At 41.7% G+C, this 18,084-nt stretch overlaps 1 long non-coding RNA gene across 3 annotated transcripts in view; it reads left to right on the top strand.

Annotated features, from left to right (window-relative positions):
• Positions 1-1,687: 1,687 nt before the first annotated feature.
• LOC307212969 overlaps positions 1,688-18,084 on the top strand; it is a 152,584-nt gene continuing 136,187 nt past the window's right edge. For all 3 annotated transcript variants that reach the window (XR_013837306.1, XR_013837307.1, XR_013837308.1), the window contains exon 1: positions 1,688-1,762. This is a non-coding gene — a long non-coding RNA (uncharacterized lncRNA). The remainder of the gene's footprint in view (positions 1,763-18,084) is intronic.

Below are 18,084 nucleotides of genomic sequence, written 5' to 3'. Positions count from 1 at the left end.
GGAATTTGTCCCTTCCCATCTCCAAATCAAGTGTGATGTGATAAAAGAATTCAGTTCTGACAGAGTGCTTCCATGACCTTTTATACTCTTCAAGTCCTTAAACCCCTCACACAAATTTATGAGTTGTCTCCCATCTTCAGCAAGTCACAGGGATGTGAGATAGCAACATTATAGTGGGGAAATGCAAGTCTGATTTTTTTCAAGTAGGCAATGCTTTTACCTTTTTCCTCCACTTGATAAAAGAAAGCTCTTTCTTTCTTTCTTTTTGCCAGTATGAAGTATGTTCTGTTCCATGGCATGCAACTGACAGATTGCCATTTTAAATAATGGCTGGGGTTCAGTCCACCTAATAACAACCTTGTGCCCTGAGGCAAGATAATCTGAGATACAGAGTATCCCTGGCAAAGACCTGTCCATCATTTTCTCGGGAACCTCTGTGTAGCCCCTGCCCTTGAAATCTTTTCCTGCTGTTAAATTGGGAGTGGGGGCTTAATTAAGAAATAGGTATAGTGCATAAGACTGAGTGGAAATGAACTGACTTTCTTTCATATATACTGAAAGCTTTGCACATCTTAAACATTCCTTTTATTGTCTCTCTCCAATTTGCTTCCCTTGTGCACACCCCCATTGGACTTAGAGTTTGATTAAGCACTTAGGTCCCATCCATACTATGCATTTAAGGTAGTGTTATACCGCTTTGAACAATCATGGTCCGCCTCAAAGAATCCCAGGAAATGCAGCTTTTTAAAGGAACTGACAGGTGTTGGGAGTCCCCTATCCCTTTTCCCCAAACTACAGTTCCCAGTGTTTCCTGGGAAGAGGCATTGATTTTTAAAGCACTCTGTTCATAATCCTTTGAAGGTAAGCCAAGTTCTTTGGTCACCTGAGGCCCTCCCATAAGTTGTTGGGACTACAACTCCCATCATCCCTGACCATTGGCCATGGTGTCTAGGGTTTGATGGGAACAGGACTCCAACAACACTTGGAGTGCCACAGGTTTCTCATCTGTTGCATAAATTAATTATGCATTATGTGAAGTAGTGCTTTTATTCTGACCATCATGGATATATAGCCAATCAAAACCATTGGGGCTTTCAATAAGGCAATCTCCTAACTGCATTCTGGAGTTGTTCCAGCAAGGCTGTGTGTCACTGTATTCTGAAATGTGTAGTTTTCCATTTGGGATTACAGAGAAATGATGGGCACCTCACCTTTCAGAAATGCTTATCCACCACCACTGATCTTGTTATTGAGGAACTCCTGACGTGCTACCAAGACACCCCAGAATTCTTCAGAACATATTTGAAAATAACTTCTTTATCATTAACCTTGGTTTTCTGCTTTAGCATTCTGTAATACAAGGATAACATTTGCCGATAAGTGCAAGTGAAGCAGCTATATTTAAATAGAGTTTGTGTGGGGATGTTATATATTTGCTTTAACATCATGGAACTAAGGTAAAGCATAAATGTTCAGCTCTGCTTTGATCAATGTGGGTTTTCTCTCATAAAAATGATCCTGCTACGTCCTTCTTATATTCTTTCCACCAGAGTTCAGCAAGGGCAGGTTGAAGATTAAAATCTCTTTCTGTGCAGAAGGCTTGCAATACTTCTGATTTTTGAAGTGATTAGAATTTCATTTCTCACTGTAATCTCCCCACCCCCTTTTCCTTTCTTTCTTTTTTATTAGAGCCACTCGCCCTATACATAACAACTATGGATGGGGAGAAAATGGATCAGGAGAAGGAGACATTCATTAGAAAGTAAGTGTGTGGGGATTAGAAAAGTCTGTCTGACTCACAAAGTAGAAATGGCATTTAGTATCCTAGTCCCCTTCTAGACAAAATAAGCAAATGCTGCCGTGAAGTTTAAAGCCTGCTGGTCGCAAAATTGGAAATTGGTTTCCTGGGGCTCTCTGTAAACTCTTCATTACTTTACTCAATCATGCTTCATTAGAAAGTTAACAGACAGAATACCAGTGCACATTGGGATATGTTCAAGCGCCAGCCCTTCCGTCTCCTTGAACGTCACTTAAAACATGAATGTCACAGCAGATTAGACATTGTGTCAAATTGCATCTTCTCGTCAGGCTGCGGCATGGGCAGCTTGCAGATCATAGCTACTTAACCTCTTGAAAATTGCCAGGTGCTTTTTAGCCTGTTTTGCAATGGGTAACAGGAGGGTTTAATTCAAAGTGATTCTGATGGAACTAACACACAATTTCCAAAGGCATCCGGAAGGAAAACAAGCTGATGAAAGGAACAAACTAAAGACATGCACATGATGTCTCACATGAGCTTTCAACTCTTATTTTCTGAAAAGAAAATAAAATAGTTAAAAACTGCTATATGATTTCCCCCCCAACTTCATCCCAATTAATTTGAACTCTTAGCTGAATCTTACTCATCCAAATCCAAATCCAGGTTCCAAGTTCTATTTTTCATTCTGGCAGTATAGCAGTAGTTGTGGTTTACAATTTTTGTTATTGTTGTTGTTCTTCAGTGATACAGTTCTTTGAATCTTAATGTGCTTTTTTATAACAAGGAGCCAGGCATGTTTTGTTGTCAATAGCTATTTTTTGACAGGAGCTACTGCTAAAGAACCAGCTTTTACACATACAGACTTAAACAAGCAATAGGTATTCAGTCATTCATCATCATCATCATCATCATTTATTGAATTTATATACCTCCCTATAACTGGAGGTCTCAGATTCTAACTAATCTGGTATGATCTGCTGACTTACTGAAATAAGTGCTACCTGTATTGCCTTTAAATTGAACCAGTAATGAGTCATCAAGTAGAAGTGGCAATTGTATCTATTTAGCCCCAAGTATGATTTATAAATCAATAGTTGAACATCCTTTGTAGCTGGTACAATACATTGTTTCTGTTATTTTTACATCTTTTCTGTAGGGCTGGCTCTACCATTTGGCAGAGCAAGGTGGCTGCTTCAGGTAGCAGATCTTTGGTGTCATGGACAAAATACTGTAGCACATTCTTCATTATTTATTATCATATTGTATTTTTACTGCCAGAGAGCGGGAAAAGTGCTTTTGTCACCAAAGAACATTCCTGATCTTGGATCCTATGTATCATGAATGCTAGGAAAGCACTAACTGGGGGATGCTGTTGTATTTCTGCTGTTATATGTAATGCAGCAAAATATACTGGGCCAGCCCTACTTCTCTGGGTGTCTGTAAACCTTCTTAAATAATAGGAGGTGTATGTTTGAAATAACAAAACAAAACAAACCCCACAGCCCTATATTTACAAGGAGAAAATTGCATGCAGTGATTACTTCCTCTCTTAAAAAAAAATCATGCAAACCTGTCTATTTCACATTTACCTGGAGTAATTCCATTCTTAGAGCAATTGGTCCTTCTTCCCTTCCTCCCTAGGTTTACCCTAGCTTGTAACCATGCTGCATTTTTATTGCCAGCAGTGATTTTTTTTTTTTTTTTGCTATTAATAATTGTAACTTGAATTCAATTAAGTTTGATAAAACACACTTGTCACCTTCCTGTCCAGAAGAGTGATTTCTTTCATTCTTCCAGGATAGGGCTACAGTTTGTGCCACATCTTATTTTTGTTGCTGTTACTAATGTTATCAAAATGTATACTCCCAGCCATATTTGGTGAGGGCTTCCAAAGAATTACAGCCCAATTGTAAACTGATGGGCTTGATAAATCAACTTGTCCCAAAGACTTGTCACAGAAAACCAGGCTCTCCTGGAGTATACCATTTTCAGTGCAAAGACATGAGGCAAACCTAGATTTTCACCTTTTGTGGTATTTTTTTCCAAGTCCGCTTAGCTTTGACGGTTAGGCGACATTGTGGCCTGGCCACGACCTTGTCTGCCATCTAGGGATGTCGACTGGTGGGGATTACAGCCTGCCTGCGGATTGACCAATTGTAGGCAGGATCGGGCACAGGATGTCCTCAGGGGGTGGGCCAAATGGCCCAATAGCCATTGCTTGGGTCCACTCCTGGGGGATAAATCGAGGCCTGTCCAGGCCCCCTTCCCAGTTTGTTGCCGGATCTCTTTGGATCAAGTTCCCCATCACCACCACCAAATCTGTAAATAAAACTGTAAGATGAGATTTCACAACAAGTGCCAACAAACGGTTTTTATGTTGTTATGAGGTGCATGATGAGCTTGAATTTTGCATTGAAGTGGTTATCTCTTTGATTCCAATTGTCAGTAAGCCTGTGATAAGGCAAGTGAGTTTGTGCTAAAATGCCAAGCACTATAGGGCATGTTTCACATCTTAGCTGAAGGGTTATTGTGACACTAAATAGAACTTCTGCTGCTTCAGTACAGCCAACTGAGTTCCTGGCCTCCCCTTGGGAAATTCTGAGGTTGCAAAGCATATGCACCTCAATCATGGTCTGATTAACATCAGTTGGGCTTTGTGTGCTACCTAAGTGGTTTTACTTGTAATAAAAGCTCATTTCCAGACCTTCAAAACCAGGTAAGGTCAGCATGTGGAAGTGCTAACTGTTCTCCAATGGCGACCTATGTTCAGATGCTAAGAGGGACATCAGTGAACCTGGGTTGTTTTTTTTAAAGAAGTCATCACTTTTCAATTGTATACAATTCTGAGGCAGTATGCAGTTTGAAAGGGAGAAAATAAATGCAAACAAGGCTGCTGTCTTCTATACACTCACCTGAAAGTAAGTCTCATGGAATGTCTGAGTAAGATATGGGTTGGATTGCACTGTAAGATGCATTTAAAAATGTTAAAATAGCAGAGCAGCTTAAAATGCAATCAGCAAATAGAATCATAGGTCAATCTAGACATAATGCTGTCAGTCTGTATGTGTGTGCACATTTACAAAAGGGGCATGTCGGTAAGAGGTCTGAAAACTTTCCCCATGTCTAGGGTCCCTTCTGGCATTGGAATGTGACTCAGGGGAAAATGACGCTGGAAGATTTATTGCAGGAGGGTAAGTCTTGTTTTATGTTAGCTTATACTGAATGTTTTTGACCCGTGGTTTTTGAGATGTTTTATAAGTGTGATTTTAAATGGTTTGATGTTTTAAACGTATCTTATTTTTGTTGCAAGAGCTATGCCCTAAAAGGTGACCTATAAATATTCAAATGAATAAATAAATAATAAGTTATGTGTGAGGGAGGGTCTAGCACCCCTCACCCCCTCTCCCACTTTTCTCTTAAGGCGAAACCCTCCAATGCCACCAGTTTATATGTGACTGGGGAAGTTCCTCATTTAAAAAGATGCACTTGCCACTATCACATGCTTTTTGACCCTATCTGAGTAAGCATATCCAAATTGCTTTTTCGTTCAGCTGCAACAACAAAGAAAAGGTGATGGCTTTTTATTTTGATATCTTTTTGGAGGTTGAAAGAATGAACTGGGGAGGATAACCTCACATATATTATTTTCATAGTGATGTGTGGGAATCATTTGGCTTAAGCCTCAACAGAACACTGAAAGCCTACCCAACTACACTGTGAAATTATAGCAGCTATTACTCATAAGCTACATTTATTGCATTTTGAATGGAGAATTAGCTGCATGGCTCCAATGGTGATTAATGATTTTTATGCAGCTAAACCCTATCCAATGTACTGAAAAGGCTCTTTCTGAGGGAGTTTGGGGGTTATAAATGTGCACGTGCTAATCAAATATTAAAGGTAGATTTGCTGACTATTGCCAAGTATTGTGAAGGTATGTTGAAACAGATTTTGTAGCCCAAATCATTGAATAGAGTCTGCTAGTACAGTTTTGCTATATTACTGTATAAAACAGAATGATTTGTTTAAAATTCTGGTTCTGGTTTAATTAAGAAAAAAAATATACCCACTAGGCTGTCACCATGAACATAACTTAGTATATCACATTAGATATAGTTCCAATCTATTTAGCGTATCTAAAATACTACTTGGAAGAAAAGTCAGGGCTATTTCTGATTATTTTAGAGGGACAAAGACAGCAATTATATTTTACAGAACTCTGAAAATGTCATGGTTGGTTCAATATCACACCAGGCTTTCTAGCTTGTAATATTAGCAATGGCTCATTTTCTGTAATGAGAGACTCTGTGATTAATGAAAGTGTAAAACCATATCTTAATAGATATTAGTTCCACTGCAAGATGTAATATTACTTTTCCTATAGAATTTAATGGGCTTGTGTCGAAGGTGGAGAATGATAGACGAAACATGGCCTGTTTTTCACATGAGCAGGAAACAGGGAACTGCTCTAATCCACAACAGAAAAAAGAGGCAAATATCCAAAAGACGCTGTAGAATATTAGTTTTATTTTATGAAATAGTTCAATGCATTTCATGTTGTACAGTTACTTTTCAAGGGAACTTTTTCTCAGTTCTTTCAATAAATTGTAGGAATTTATTTTCACCAACTTTCTGATTTTCTAAGGATTGTGCATTAGAAGTACCGTGTGCATACAATGGCTGTGTGAAATGCCACTGTGGGTACTAAATATCAGGGCCTGCCAACTCCCACAACTGAAGTCGGGCACATTCAGAGGACCCACCATGAACCCAGGACCAGGGGCAAGAGAGGGCACCTAAAAACGACCCCTTAAATCATATCCCAGGACAACAATCCAACCTGAAGAACCAGATAACCTACAAGCACCATGGGATCATCATTGGGAATAGAGATGCCAGTGAGCACAAAGCAAAGTTTGGTCCTGAAAGCACTCACTCGGCAACATGAAGCAACTTGTGTTGGAGTCAGGATCAGAGCCGCACTAGTATTTCAGGGAGAGTGGGGCAGCCAGGCCAAGTTCTTAAATCCTCAGTTGCTGCTTAGAAGCTGCTGAAGCAAAAGCCTCTGCGGGCATCTCCCAGTTTAGTGCTGATTCTGCCCTGCAGCACACCCTCTGACTGCTGGTGGCGCTGGACAGCTTCTCTATCCAGCTCAAAAGGCTCACCCAGAGTAGCCCTGTTCAGGTCTTATGCCTGAACAGGAATGCAGACATGAGTAGGGAACACACGGATGTACATGGCACCCCCCACTCCCAACATATCCAGCCCTACATGTTCCACTTCTACCTCCCCATGTTGAACAGAAACGTCTGAGCAGTATGTCATTAGACATTTTGATTCTGAACAAGCTTTTAATAAGCTTTTAACTGAACATGCTTAGAATCTCACTTCAGACCTTCCAACTCAACACAGGAAGGTTGGGAGTGGGCAGGGGATGTTGAGGGCAGGGCCAGCATATGTGGTGGCCCCCATGCCACCTTTTCTAGAGGAGGGAAGGACCGTAGCTCAGTGGTTCAGCATCTGCTGTGCATGAAGATGGTCTCAGGTTCAATCCTTGGCATCTCCTGGTAGGACTGGGAGGAACCCCAGTCTGAAGTTCTAGAGAACCTCTGCAGGTCAGGCAATATTGAGCCAGATGGAACAATGGGCTGACTCAGTGTAAGGGAGCTTCCTATGTTCCTTTCAGGAATAACGCCTGAACAAAGTGTGTGTGTGTGGGGGGGGGGGGGGTCTTATGCAACTATGTATCTGAAGGTGGGGAGGGGGCATGGTGCGAAGTGTGTCTCAGGAAAAAACTGTTGGGTAAAACAGGCCAAGATGATGGGGAAAAGTTACTTGCTAGTTAAAATGAATCAATTTCCTCCAAGGAGGCAAGTACAAGATTTCATCTTCACATGCAGATCTGACCTACTGTTTTGGTAATACAGTAAAATAACGAGGAGGAATTAGGCTTGATTGAAATATGCTTCCTTGCATGCATTAAAGCGAGGTCTATTTTTTGTAATGTTAGGCATACTGTGGCATATAAAGGAAAATATGCTTAATGTTTTGACCTCCTGTAATCTTGGCTGAGGTTCTGTACTTCAGCTAATGCCAGCACAGATTAATCAGTGCTAATACAAATGTTCTTGGCTGCAGATGAGAAGTTGGGCTGATGAGTGATTACTTTAACCGCCTGCACTATGGAGATGGTGTGCAATTTATTTCTGTGGGAAACACTCATTCTGCGAAGCTCAAAGACATTAAAGCCGACATCAGAAAAAAAAGAAAGGTGTTAACGTTGATATTTGGAGAGCAATGATTGTTTAACCCCAGAACTCTGTACCCTTTTCATCATGGCACCTGTTTCAACCTGATCTCATAATTCTGAATACCTTGCATTTAAACATCAGGGTATCAAGAAGTAATTTCTAACCTTTGTATATCAGAGATACTGGAGTGGGGTGGGTCATTGCGAAAATGATAGGATGTCATTTTGACCATTCGCACAGTCAGCCCTGTTCTGCTTGTTGCTTCATCTCTCCTCCTCCTCCTCCTCCTCCCTCCTTTTCCCAACTTGGGGAATGCTTGAGATGCACCAACTCATCACTGATGGCAGGAGAGACATGGCCCCTTTTATTGGGGTTTGAGGAGTTGAACTACATAGATCTCAGCTGAAGGCTTTGCTAGACTTATTTTCATTTACCTGTCTGCTTGAGAATGATGGCGGCTTTATCTGTCATTGGTGGGAGAGACTCCCAGAACCCAGTATTGATTAATGGTCCTGTTGGGCTGCCACAGGACCCAGTTGATGCTTGTTGCGGCTAATATTGCTAAGTTGTAACCTGGGGTTTTGTGTTTTTGGGTGCAGATAAGTGTCTGGGATGGGATCAGTTGGTGAGAACATTATGGGACCCTGTTGCAATGATCCTGGGCTAGGGGGGTAGTATGGTGTGAGAGGAGGGGAAAACCACATAACACATGACACAGATAGTTGGTGGCAGTGCCACATCCCAGCTCCTCTAGCCAGATGTAGTGTGCATATCAAACAATGACGCTGTTTCATTTCTCATATTGTTTCATAAAATTTGAATTAGTTAGGTTAGCCTTTAAGTGTAAGGGGAATTTAATATCCCACACTCTCTGCTCCTCTGATTGAACAATTGCAGATTTTAGTCTTTGTCATAGGGCTGCTTTTCACATTATGATTCATATATCTATATGGCAGTGTCGGGAAGCTGTTAAAATATATGCAGCTAGATGCACACTCTGCATCCCAGCTGAACATCAGACAAGTGGCATTTTTCCCCCCAAATGGCAAGTAGCCCAACATGGTGTGGTTTGTTACCTATTTTTTGAGTCATTCAGCGTGATGCAACAGTTTCACCCTCAAACCTTAGTGTTAAAGTGGACTCCTTGCTCAAGACTTGAAGATGAATTTTTACTTGTCAGGATGGCCAACAATTTAACAAGCTGTATTATTTATATTTATCAAATTCAATACAATTTGTTTATCTCCCTTGAGCCCAAGAGAGGGTTTGGTCTTCTTGCTTCAAAACACACACATAAATGCATAAATAATGCATAAATAAAAAAATTTAGTCCATAGCTTGCCTGTCTTCATAAACTCTTCCAGGCAGAGTCTCCTTGAAGTCTTCACACTCCCATGTTCTCAGTCAACAAAGCAATGGCAAGACAACCAGCCAACCCCCAACTCCCACACTCTGTTCTAAGACGCACACACACACTCTTAAAGGCAGTAAACATGGCAATGATCCAGCTTTTCTGTGACCTTGATTGGAGTTATTGCGGCTGTTACATTACATATGTTTTCTTTTCTCCAGTGCAACTGTAAAATGCATTTTCTAACAAACACAGTACAAATACTAACATGGTTTTCATAAGTAACAGGGCATGTGTTTATTTATTTTGGTGGTGGTGGGAATACTAACAAACACAGCCCTGAAGTTACAGTGCAAAAAGTAGGGCTAACTTAAGGATTGAGGGACAAGGGGCAGAAAAAGATGGAGGGGAGGAAAGTATGTCTATATTAGTGATGGGGAATCTTTTTACTGTTAAGGGCAGAATACCCTTCACAGGTAATCTAGAGGGCTGCATGCTGGTGCTGAGGGGGACCAGAGGCAAATTTGGTCAGGGCCCCCTCTTTCTCTAGTCTAGTTTAGTTAAGAGAAAAGCAAAAACAAAATTTTGAAGGTTTGTTATCCCAGCTTTTTAGGATCAAACTGCTCATTATTTTAAATTCCTCATCACCATTAACACTGAATATTAGAAAAACCAGTTGGGAGGGGGAATCCGAATTGCGATTGGGTGCATGGAAGAAGTGCTCTATGTGATACTGCCTTTGATGTTGGTCTGGAAGCTGCAGCTAGCTAACACCTGTACAGCAGACTGAACAGGTACTCAGGCAACCCAAACCCAGTCTCCCCCACCATGATCAAACTTTTTTCCATTAAAATTATAGTATAATAATATGCAGGTAACCTGGAGATCCCAACAATAGCTCAATTCCTCCAAGATGATGTTAGCCACAGTTAGTCTATTCTTAATCATAGTGAGCCTCCTTAAATTAAGAAATAACCATTTAGACATGAAGAATCTGTGCCCCAAAGGCTTGATTGTTAAGGAAATAGCTGATGATTTGCTTTTAACTTTTGTTCTTATCAGTATTGAACTAATTTAAAAGACTCTGAAACAAGCTGAATTAGAGCTAAGCCAAGGATCTTTTAACAGAGCTGAATTGCTGCTAGTGTGGCAGGAGAAAATTGCAACACTCAAGAATGGTAAAAATATGCACTGTTGTGTTTTGTTTGACTGCAGCTGACCTTTCATTAATAATATGAATAAATGGATCTCAAATACAACTTTGCAGAGTAGTGGAGTTTTCTCGTTCTTTCTGTGTTGGCATAGCAGTGTGTGTACATGCAGCATTGCTGAAGTTTTAAAACTTATTATTTTAAAAGTTGGGAAGGAAATACTGTGGCATAGGCCAGTATTGGATAAAAGATCACATTTTATGTTTTATTCAGTTATTTAGAGGTAGTTCACACTGGATGTATTTCACTTCATTCCTCTTTTCACAGTCATGTTGGCATTGGTCCTTAAACTAGGTAAAAAGTCTAATTTTCTTTTTTTATAAAAACAACAACTATACAGCATATTTGTAAGTTAGAGAAATTTTAAACGCCTTTCTCCAATGCCTTTTGAAATCCCATTGCGTGGACAGGCAGAGTCCCCAGATCCCGAGTGGTCCCCCCCGTCATGTGGAATAACGACTCTAGACAACGTGCTATGGGATTAAATTGGCCACAACTTTATTAAATTTCAAATGTGGGTAGACCTTGGCTCAGACATTGGGCGTTCTCCCTCCCTAGTCCCCAGCCGGGGACCTAGGGAGCATCAGGGTTATCCAGTGTGTGTGGGGGGGGGGATGGGCCGGCTCTGGAGAACATATGTTCAAGCAGAGATAGCCGCCCCCGTTACGCCGCCGCAGGGGAGAGCAATGACGACCTTTCGGCGTATGGCCAAAGCCTCCCTTCAAAAACCCCTTTAACAGGGAACCCTGGTATCACCGCCGCAAAGAGGAAGATGGACTAAAGGATTCCGCCCAAGGCCTGATACCGCCACCCGAGACCGCAAAGATTGCGGTCTCGCCGCCAAGACTACCTACATCTGAAAATCCCCTTTGCCATCCTCCAACCAGTCAATCAGGCCATGCCTGATGTCGCTCAGCCAACACTCGTTACCACGGTCCGATAGGTGCACGCCATCGGGCAGAAATAGCTCCTTCATGTAGACTTTAATGTTGGGGTGTTTTGCGACCCGACCTCCCATGCGAGTGATTGCAGAGCGCACTGCCCTATTGATTTTTTGAGGATTACCAATTAAGATCCACCCTCTATTGTGTGGGCAGATAATCCCTCCCCCTACCTGGCCTGCTTTCCCTGGCAACGCTTCCCCCAGGTGGGATTGGACAACTCACTGGGGTAGGCGGGGACCTCCAGGTATCCCACCTGAGGGAAGGCAAAGCCTATGCTGATGGGGCCACTCCAGATCCAGGGCTGCACGCGTCCACGCAAAGGGCGCCCCCCGTTTTAAGTGGGGAGCGGTCATTGCAAACTTTTTTGAGAGAGATTACCCATAAAACCACCATAAGAAAAGAGAGGGTCAATCCCCACCCCTGCTCCATAATCTGAGTTTGCTACCCCAAGTTGCAAACATTATTTCCCCAAGACCTCTAAATAACAAACTAGGGTATCACAGGACACTGGCAGCAGCTGTAAATTATAGAATTATAGAGTTGGAAGGGACCCTGAGTCCAACCCCTGCAATGCAGGTATATCAACTAAAGCATCCATTCTTTGGGTTCATAGAATCATAGAATTGTAGAGTTGGAAGGGACCCTGTGGATCATCAAGGCCAACCCCCTGCAATGCAGGGATATGCAGCTGTTCCATACAGGGATTGAACATGCAACCTTAGTGTTATCAGCACCACACTGGAGCTATCCGGTCATTCCGTTACTGCAAGGACTTCTGCCTGTGGATCAAGACTTCCTCTCCTCTCCTCTGTGCACCCCCTACACTCCTCCAAATCTTTGGTAGAAGGCTGCAGGAACCTTAAGAACATGTTTTTTGGGGGGAGGCAAGGGGTGTAATTTGCTCAATAAGTTGCTGAGCAAGAGAAACAATCTAGACTAAAATGTGACTAGATGAAGCAAATACGAAAATGCAATGGCTTCATAACCTAGTATTTCAGAAAACTCGCAGATCTCACAAGTATATATACTTTTGGGTATAAGGTATGATAGTGTGCTTATGTCCTGCTTTTCGGCTTCCTATGGGCACCTGGATTGCTATTGTGAGAACAGAATGCTGGAGTAGATGAGTCTTTGACTTGATCCAGCAGGGCTCTTATTTCATTCTTATGGACAGGTAAAACAACTTGTTGATTGGCTGAAGCTGGATAATCATCCTGTTGACATTTCCATTCCACCTTAAGGAACAGGCATGTGGAATTGTTGTGTGTCACATGTCTGTTTACATTCTAACACAGTATGCTGGGAACTTCCGTTTGTGTATAGCTTTTGCTTTTGCTGTTCTCTCTGAGATGACATGAGAGAGAGAGACGACATGTTTCTTTGTTCTGATTTATGATTAATAAATCTGTAGCTATAGCATGACTTCACAAGCCTCACGCCTATTCTGTGTGCTCAGTACACTCTGCTAATAGCGTGCCCTGGCTTCTCAAGTCCGGGTTGCTGATTTACGTTGGAGCATGGGCTGATAGAAGGAGACGTCCGAGCTGGGGCTTGCCAGCTGGCCTCCCAGCCCTCTGCATGTCAACACATCATGGGCTCTGCTGCTAAAGCCGTTCCATGCTGCCACTCATTGGGTGATCTATTGATTTTGCTGATGGCACCTTTGATCTAGACAGCTTTTTTCTGAATTGAGGGGCAGAGAGATGGGGGAAAGGTCAAAGTGATGTGGAAGAATGGGTTTGGACATTATTATTAATGACATGATGGCCAGTTCTAGAAGGGTGGTTGCAAGTGGAAGTAGCATCAATGAAGGAGGTCACAATGCAGTTAGGGGGCTGAGAAATGACGGTGTGTCTCATTCAGGGCTGAGAGAGAGAAGGAAGCCCTGAGCTAGTCCTCATCTATGGTTCCCTAATGTGTAGGAATAGGCCTTTAGTTATGGTCAGTAAGGGTGTGTGGAGAAGCATTTTCTCAATATATGCGGGATGTGGTTTTGGTGTGTGATCATACACAGAAATTCATGCAGTAAATGTTTGTGCTGACTTCTTTATTCCAATACTTTGGTATCCTGGACATGCTTTTATCTTTCTTGCTGTTTCCATAGCTATATGATTTATTTATGTCTCTGCTGTGGGCATTCTACTGTTTTGTATTTCCTGTTCCTTGCAAAATCTTGATATACTTATCATCATGTCTAGCATTTGATTCAGCAGCTGATGGTAGTGAAATGAGTAAACAAGCAAGGCGTATAATGAGATGAGTAAACCAGAGTCTGTAGGAGTCGGAGTTTGGAAGCTATATGAGAGCTAGTTGGCAAAGTCTTGTTAGCTCACTGTGGAATGCAACCAAATGAATTTCCTTGATTAGGATAACTATCATTAGGAGCTGCAGTCCATAATTTTAAGAGTTTAATTAAATCTGAGGTTGCTACTCACTGCTCATTTAGCAGCCATGGCTGAAAAAGCCATTTTCTCTCCATCTGAGCTTGGCAAGTATTCCGGCATATTAAATGAGTGTCTGAGATCGAGACATAGCATTAGTATTCTTTTGCAAGACCTAACTAACTACCGGTTAGGGTGGTAGATACCTTTTTGAGGATTAATATGTTATCGTGTGACAGACACCCTGAACCTAATAATACTGGGGAAGAACATATTTCGTATTCAGTCTCAATAATTGTATGCTTTCCTTTATCCAAGTGGCTGATTAAGAGTACTGTATTTATTTTAAAATCAGTTCGAACAGTTCTGCAATTAATAAAATACAAAGTAAGCTTACATCTTCCCACCATCAACACATGGTGGCCCATTAAGAGCTTGAGAAACATTTTGATTCCTTAGACTACAAGAACAGGGAGGAATACAGGATTTTCCAGGGTTCTCAGTCTCTCCTGGAACTTCCATGGATAGACAAGGATCCTCACTGCAGAAGTGCAACTTTTTGAAGTGCCTCTAGAATTCACGTGACCTTGTAAGTGGGGATGAAGATGTTGCCTCTTAGGACAGGATGTGTGCTCACCTGACTGCTTAGATCTGCAAGACTAGCACTTTCACAAGTGCCACACCATGTTCATGCCATACTTGCAAGAAATGTATCCTTTAGTGTGAGAGCACCTGATATTTGGAACTGTGCCCAAAACTTCCCCCTTTCTGGCTTGTGTTCACCAGTCAGCTGATAGGTACTAAACATTTGGTGAATAGTGCCAGAGGCAATCGGCAGTCTACTGGGTTAGCTAATACTTGATAAATGCTGAGCTATCCCAGAGCTTCCATGTTCTCCTTATGTTCTTGTGGATAACACCTTTAGACTTTCACAGAACTATCCTATCTACGTTGTTATTGAGTTCAGTAGAACATTCCCAAATATGTTTTAACAGGACCACAGCCCAAGTAGTTTTCTAAGCTGAAAACTAATTTACCATGTACCAGCAGTAGATGTACCTGCTCGTGGAAGGAAAACAAAAACCCAGCAGACTGGCACTGCTGAGTTAAAGTATCCAAAAAGCACAAGCTGGATATTGACAAGCTGGGATGTGTGCAGAGGAGGGCAACCGACATGACCAAGGGTCTGGAAACCAACTCTTATGAGGAATGGTTGAGGGATTTGTGTATGTTTAGCCCAGAAAAGAGGAACTGAGAAGAGGTATCATAGCCATCTTCCAATATCTAAAGGGCTGTCACATGGGAGATGTTGCAAGCTTGTTTTCTCCTGCTCCGAAGAATAGCACCCAAACCATTCAAGTTAAAAGAAAGGAGATACCAGCTAGACACCAGAAAGAACTTTCTGACAGTCGGAGCTGTTCAGCATTGAAGCAGACTCCCATGAAAAGTGGTGGAGTCTTTCCTTCCTTTGAGGTTTTTAAGCAGAGGTTGGATGGCCATCTGTCATGGATGCTTTAGTTGAGATTCCTACATTGCAAGGGGTTGGACTAAATGTCCCTCAGGATCCCTTCCAATTCTACAATTCTATTATTCTAAGTAACACAATCCATTAGAACGGTAAAATCTGCCTTTAGGTTAAGAGAAACTGACATGGTTCCTTTTCAGGAGGATAGAAGAAAAAAAGAAGCACAGTTGCTTAGCACTTCCAGCTGAGCCGTGAAACCCGACTAACTCTGGGTAAACCATAGACCTACTCATGCCTGGTATTTTTTTTTTATAAAAAATGCTGCATCCTCACAAGTCAGGGTATTTATCCTTCACATTTTAGGGCTCTGGGTGCCTCCTGCCCTGTTACACAATTCTTTTTATGAGTCACTGTACCTAGCTGCCTCTGAGAAGGCAGTGGGAGAAATTACGTTGTTTCCTCTATCTATATACTATCATCAATATAAGCTGTGCTGTGTGGGCAGTTTCAGGAATAGTTGTCTTGGATGGAGACTTTGGAAATGTTTGTCAATTCTCTGCGTGCTTGTGGATTTCATTAAAAGTCAAAATTGACCTATGCTAGATAAATCGATTTTGATTTTAGTGGAATAGACTTCCCTGTAGTAAGTAATATAGTTAAAAGATGGATTTTCTCCCCCCACTTAAAAGCCTGGTAAATAGAATTCTTAAAGTTCTTAGAGGAAAAGTGCTTAGAGGAAAAGGGAGCAAACTGTAAACATTAAAAAAAACAAGCTCCACCAATAAACAACTTGTTGATTGCAATTTGATAAAAAGGGGCTCAGGTTCAGTGAAGTGTCTAGGCAATGGAATCTGAAAAATAGCCCCATTAGTATAGATTTGATTTTAAAAGATGGCATTGGCCAACAGATGCAGGATACCTCTGCGTATTGGCAAGGTGCATTAAGCACTCTGTTTACCCAACACGTACATAAAGAAGCTGATTATATCAGCAATGGCATTACACAAGGTGCAGATTAAATGGGGACAGGCACTTGGTCTGCTTATCTCAGTTCTCCCTGAACAAAGAGGGTCACCTTTCTACAACAATCAAACTAAAAAGGACTAAACATTCCTTATTATTGTCATTCATTATCTATTTCTTTTTGGCCTATTATTAGGCGACATGGGTGTGATTTTCTAATCTGTTTTACAGAGGGTTTTATTTTTACATTAGCATGCTTAATATTTCTTTACTGTGCTAAATATGTCAGTGGTCTGTGTACTGTTTCTATCTACGCACCTACTGAGCTAGAAATCTCTATATCTGCATCTTTGTATCTATAGATATTATAATAGAAGCTTGGCTGCTCCTGTTAACATGTTTCTCCCTCCAAGGGAGGGAGCATGTAAGGTTCTCCTGCTTGCTCCCCATTTCCTCTTCAAAGCACCCCCTGGGGTATATTCATGCCTCATGTAGAACAATCAACTCTTCCTCCCTGCAAAGTCAAATGCATGGTACCTGGGGCAGAAAAATCCCACAAGTGCCTTTTGCTCTCCCTGATGTAAAAAAAAATATGAAGAAGAAATTAGAATAAATAACAATTTGTTGCCCCAAATCAGTTGCCTGAAGCAGTCACCTCACTGTGCCAAATGGTAGAGGCCACCATGCATCAACCAAACAGGAGCTTGAACAGGAGAGTACAGTCCTGTTGCCTAGAAAAAAGCACTGCCTTCACAGGTTGGAGGAAACCCACCCACCCCAAAGGACCGTTTCAAAATCCTCCCCCGCAAAAAGCTCAACAACTTTCATCAATCCAATGGGTAGATCACTGCCAGTTCTTTTTAATAGTGGGAGTAGATCGCTGTCTCTTAGGAGTTGGACATGCCTGCTGTAAAGCAAGAAAGAGTGCTACACCTTGTCTTTAAAAGCTTGGTGGGTGGGGTACAGGAACTTGTTGGAGTCTCCTTGTTGCTCCTGTCCAGTTCTTAACTTCTTGCCCTGTGCTTGAACTCATGAGCTGCTGACTCTTACTGTTATTTGCCTGACTAAAGATCAATCTCTCTCTCTCTTTTTTACTTGCAAGTAAGAGCCACTGCTTGTGTGTTTTGGGATGCGAGCCAGGACATTTTTGCTTTGTAATTTGCAAATGATCATTGGCTGTCCTATGGTTACCTCTGCTTGGGTAGGCCTTGGGAAGATATCGTGCAGTTGGTTGGTTTGGACTCTAACTTCCCATTAAAAAAAAAGTCAGTAAAACTTTGATTGTTCCCCCCTCCCCACCCTACAGGAGGTGGTGGGAAGGATGTCTCTGTATAGAGGAATTAGAAATTATATTTATGTGTGTGGGAGATCTACACATTCCTCACATTGTTAAGTGACTAAACAAAATTGCATGACCAGACCAAGGATATCCAAAAGAGACAAAATTGCTATAGCCAGTAGTATAAATAAATACTACACTTGCCTTCTCCATGGATGGACATGAGAGTTTTACCAGAGCTTGCATAGTTTATCTTGCCTCCAAGCATGGTCCATGAGTTCTCTTTAAGAACACAGGAGTTCCTGACAGCTGTGTACAGAATACAAACAACTTTCTTTTTTTCAAGTGGAGCAATTATTAGAGCATTGCCTCCCTTATTGCTTGCTCTACAGCACCAGCTCCAATTCTGCGTTATAATACAGTGGTACCTCGGGTTAAGTACTTAATTCGTTCCGGAGGTCTGTACTAAACCTGAAACTT

This window comes from Podarcis cretensis, assembly GCF_951804945.1.
Source record: "Podarcis cretensis genome assembly, chromosome: 3".
Classification (NCBI taxonomy): domain Eukaryota; kingdom Metazoa; phylum Chordata; class Lepidosauria; order Squamata; family Lacertidae; genus Podarcis; species Podarcis cretensis.
This window is presented reverse-complemented; position numbering and strand designations above follow the sequence as displayed.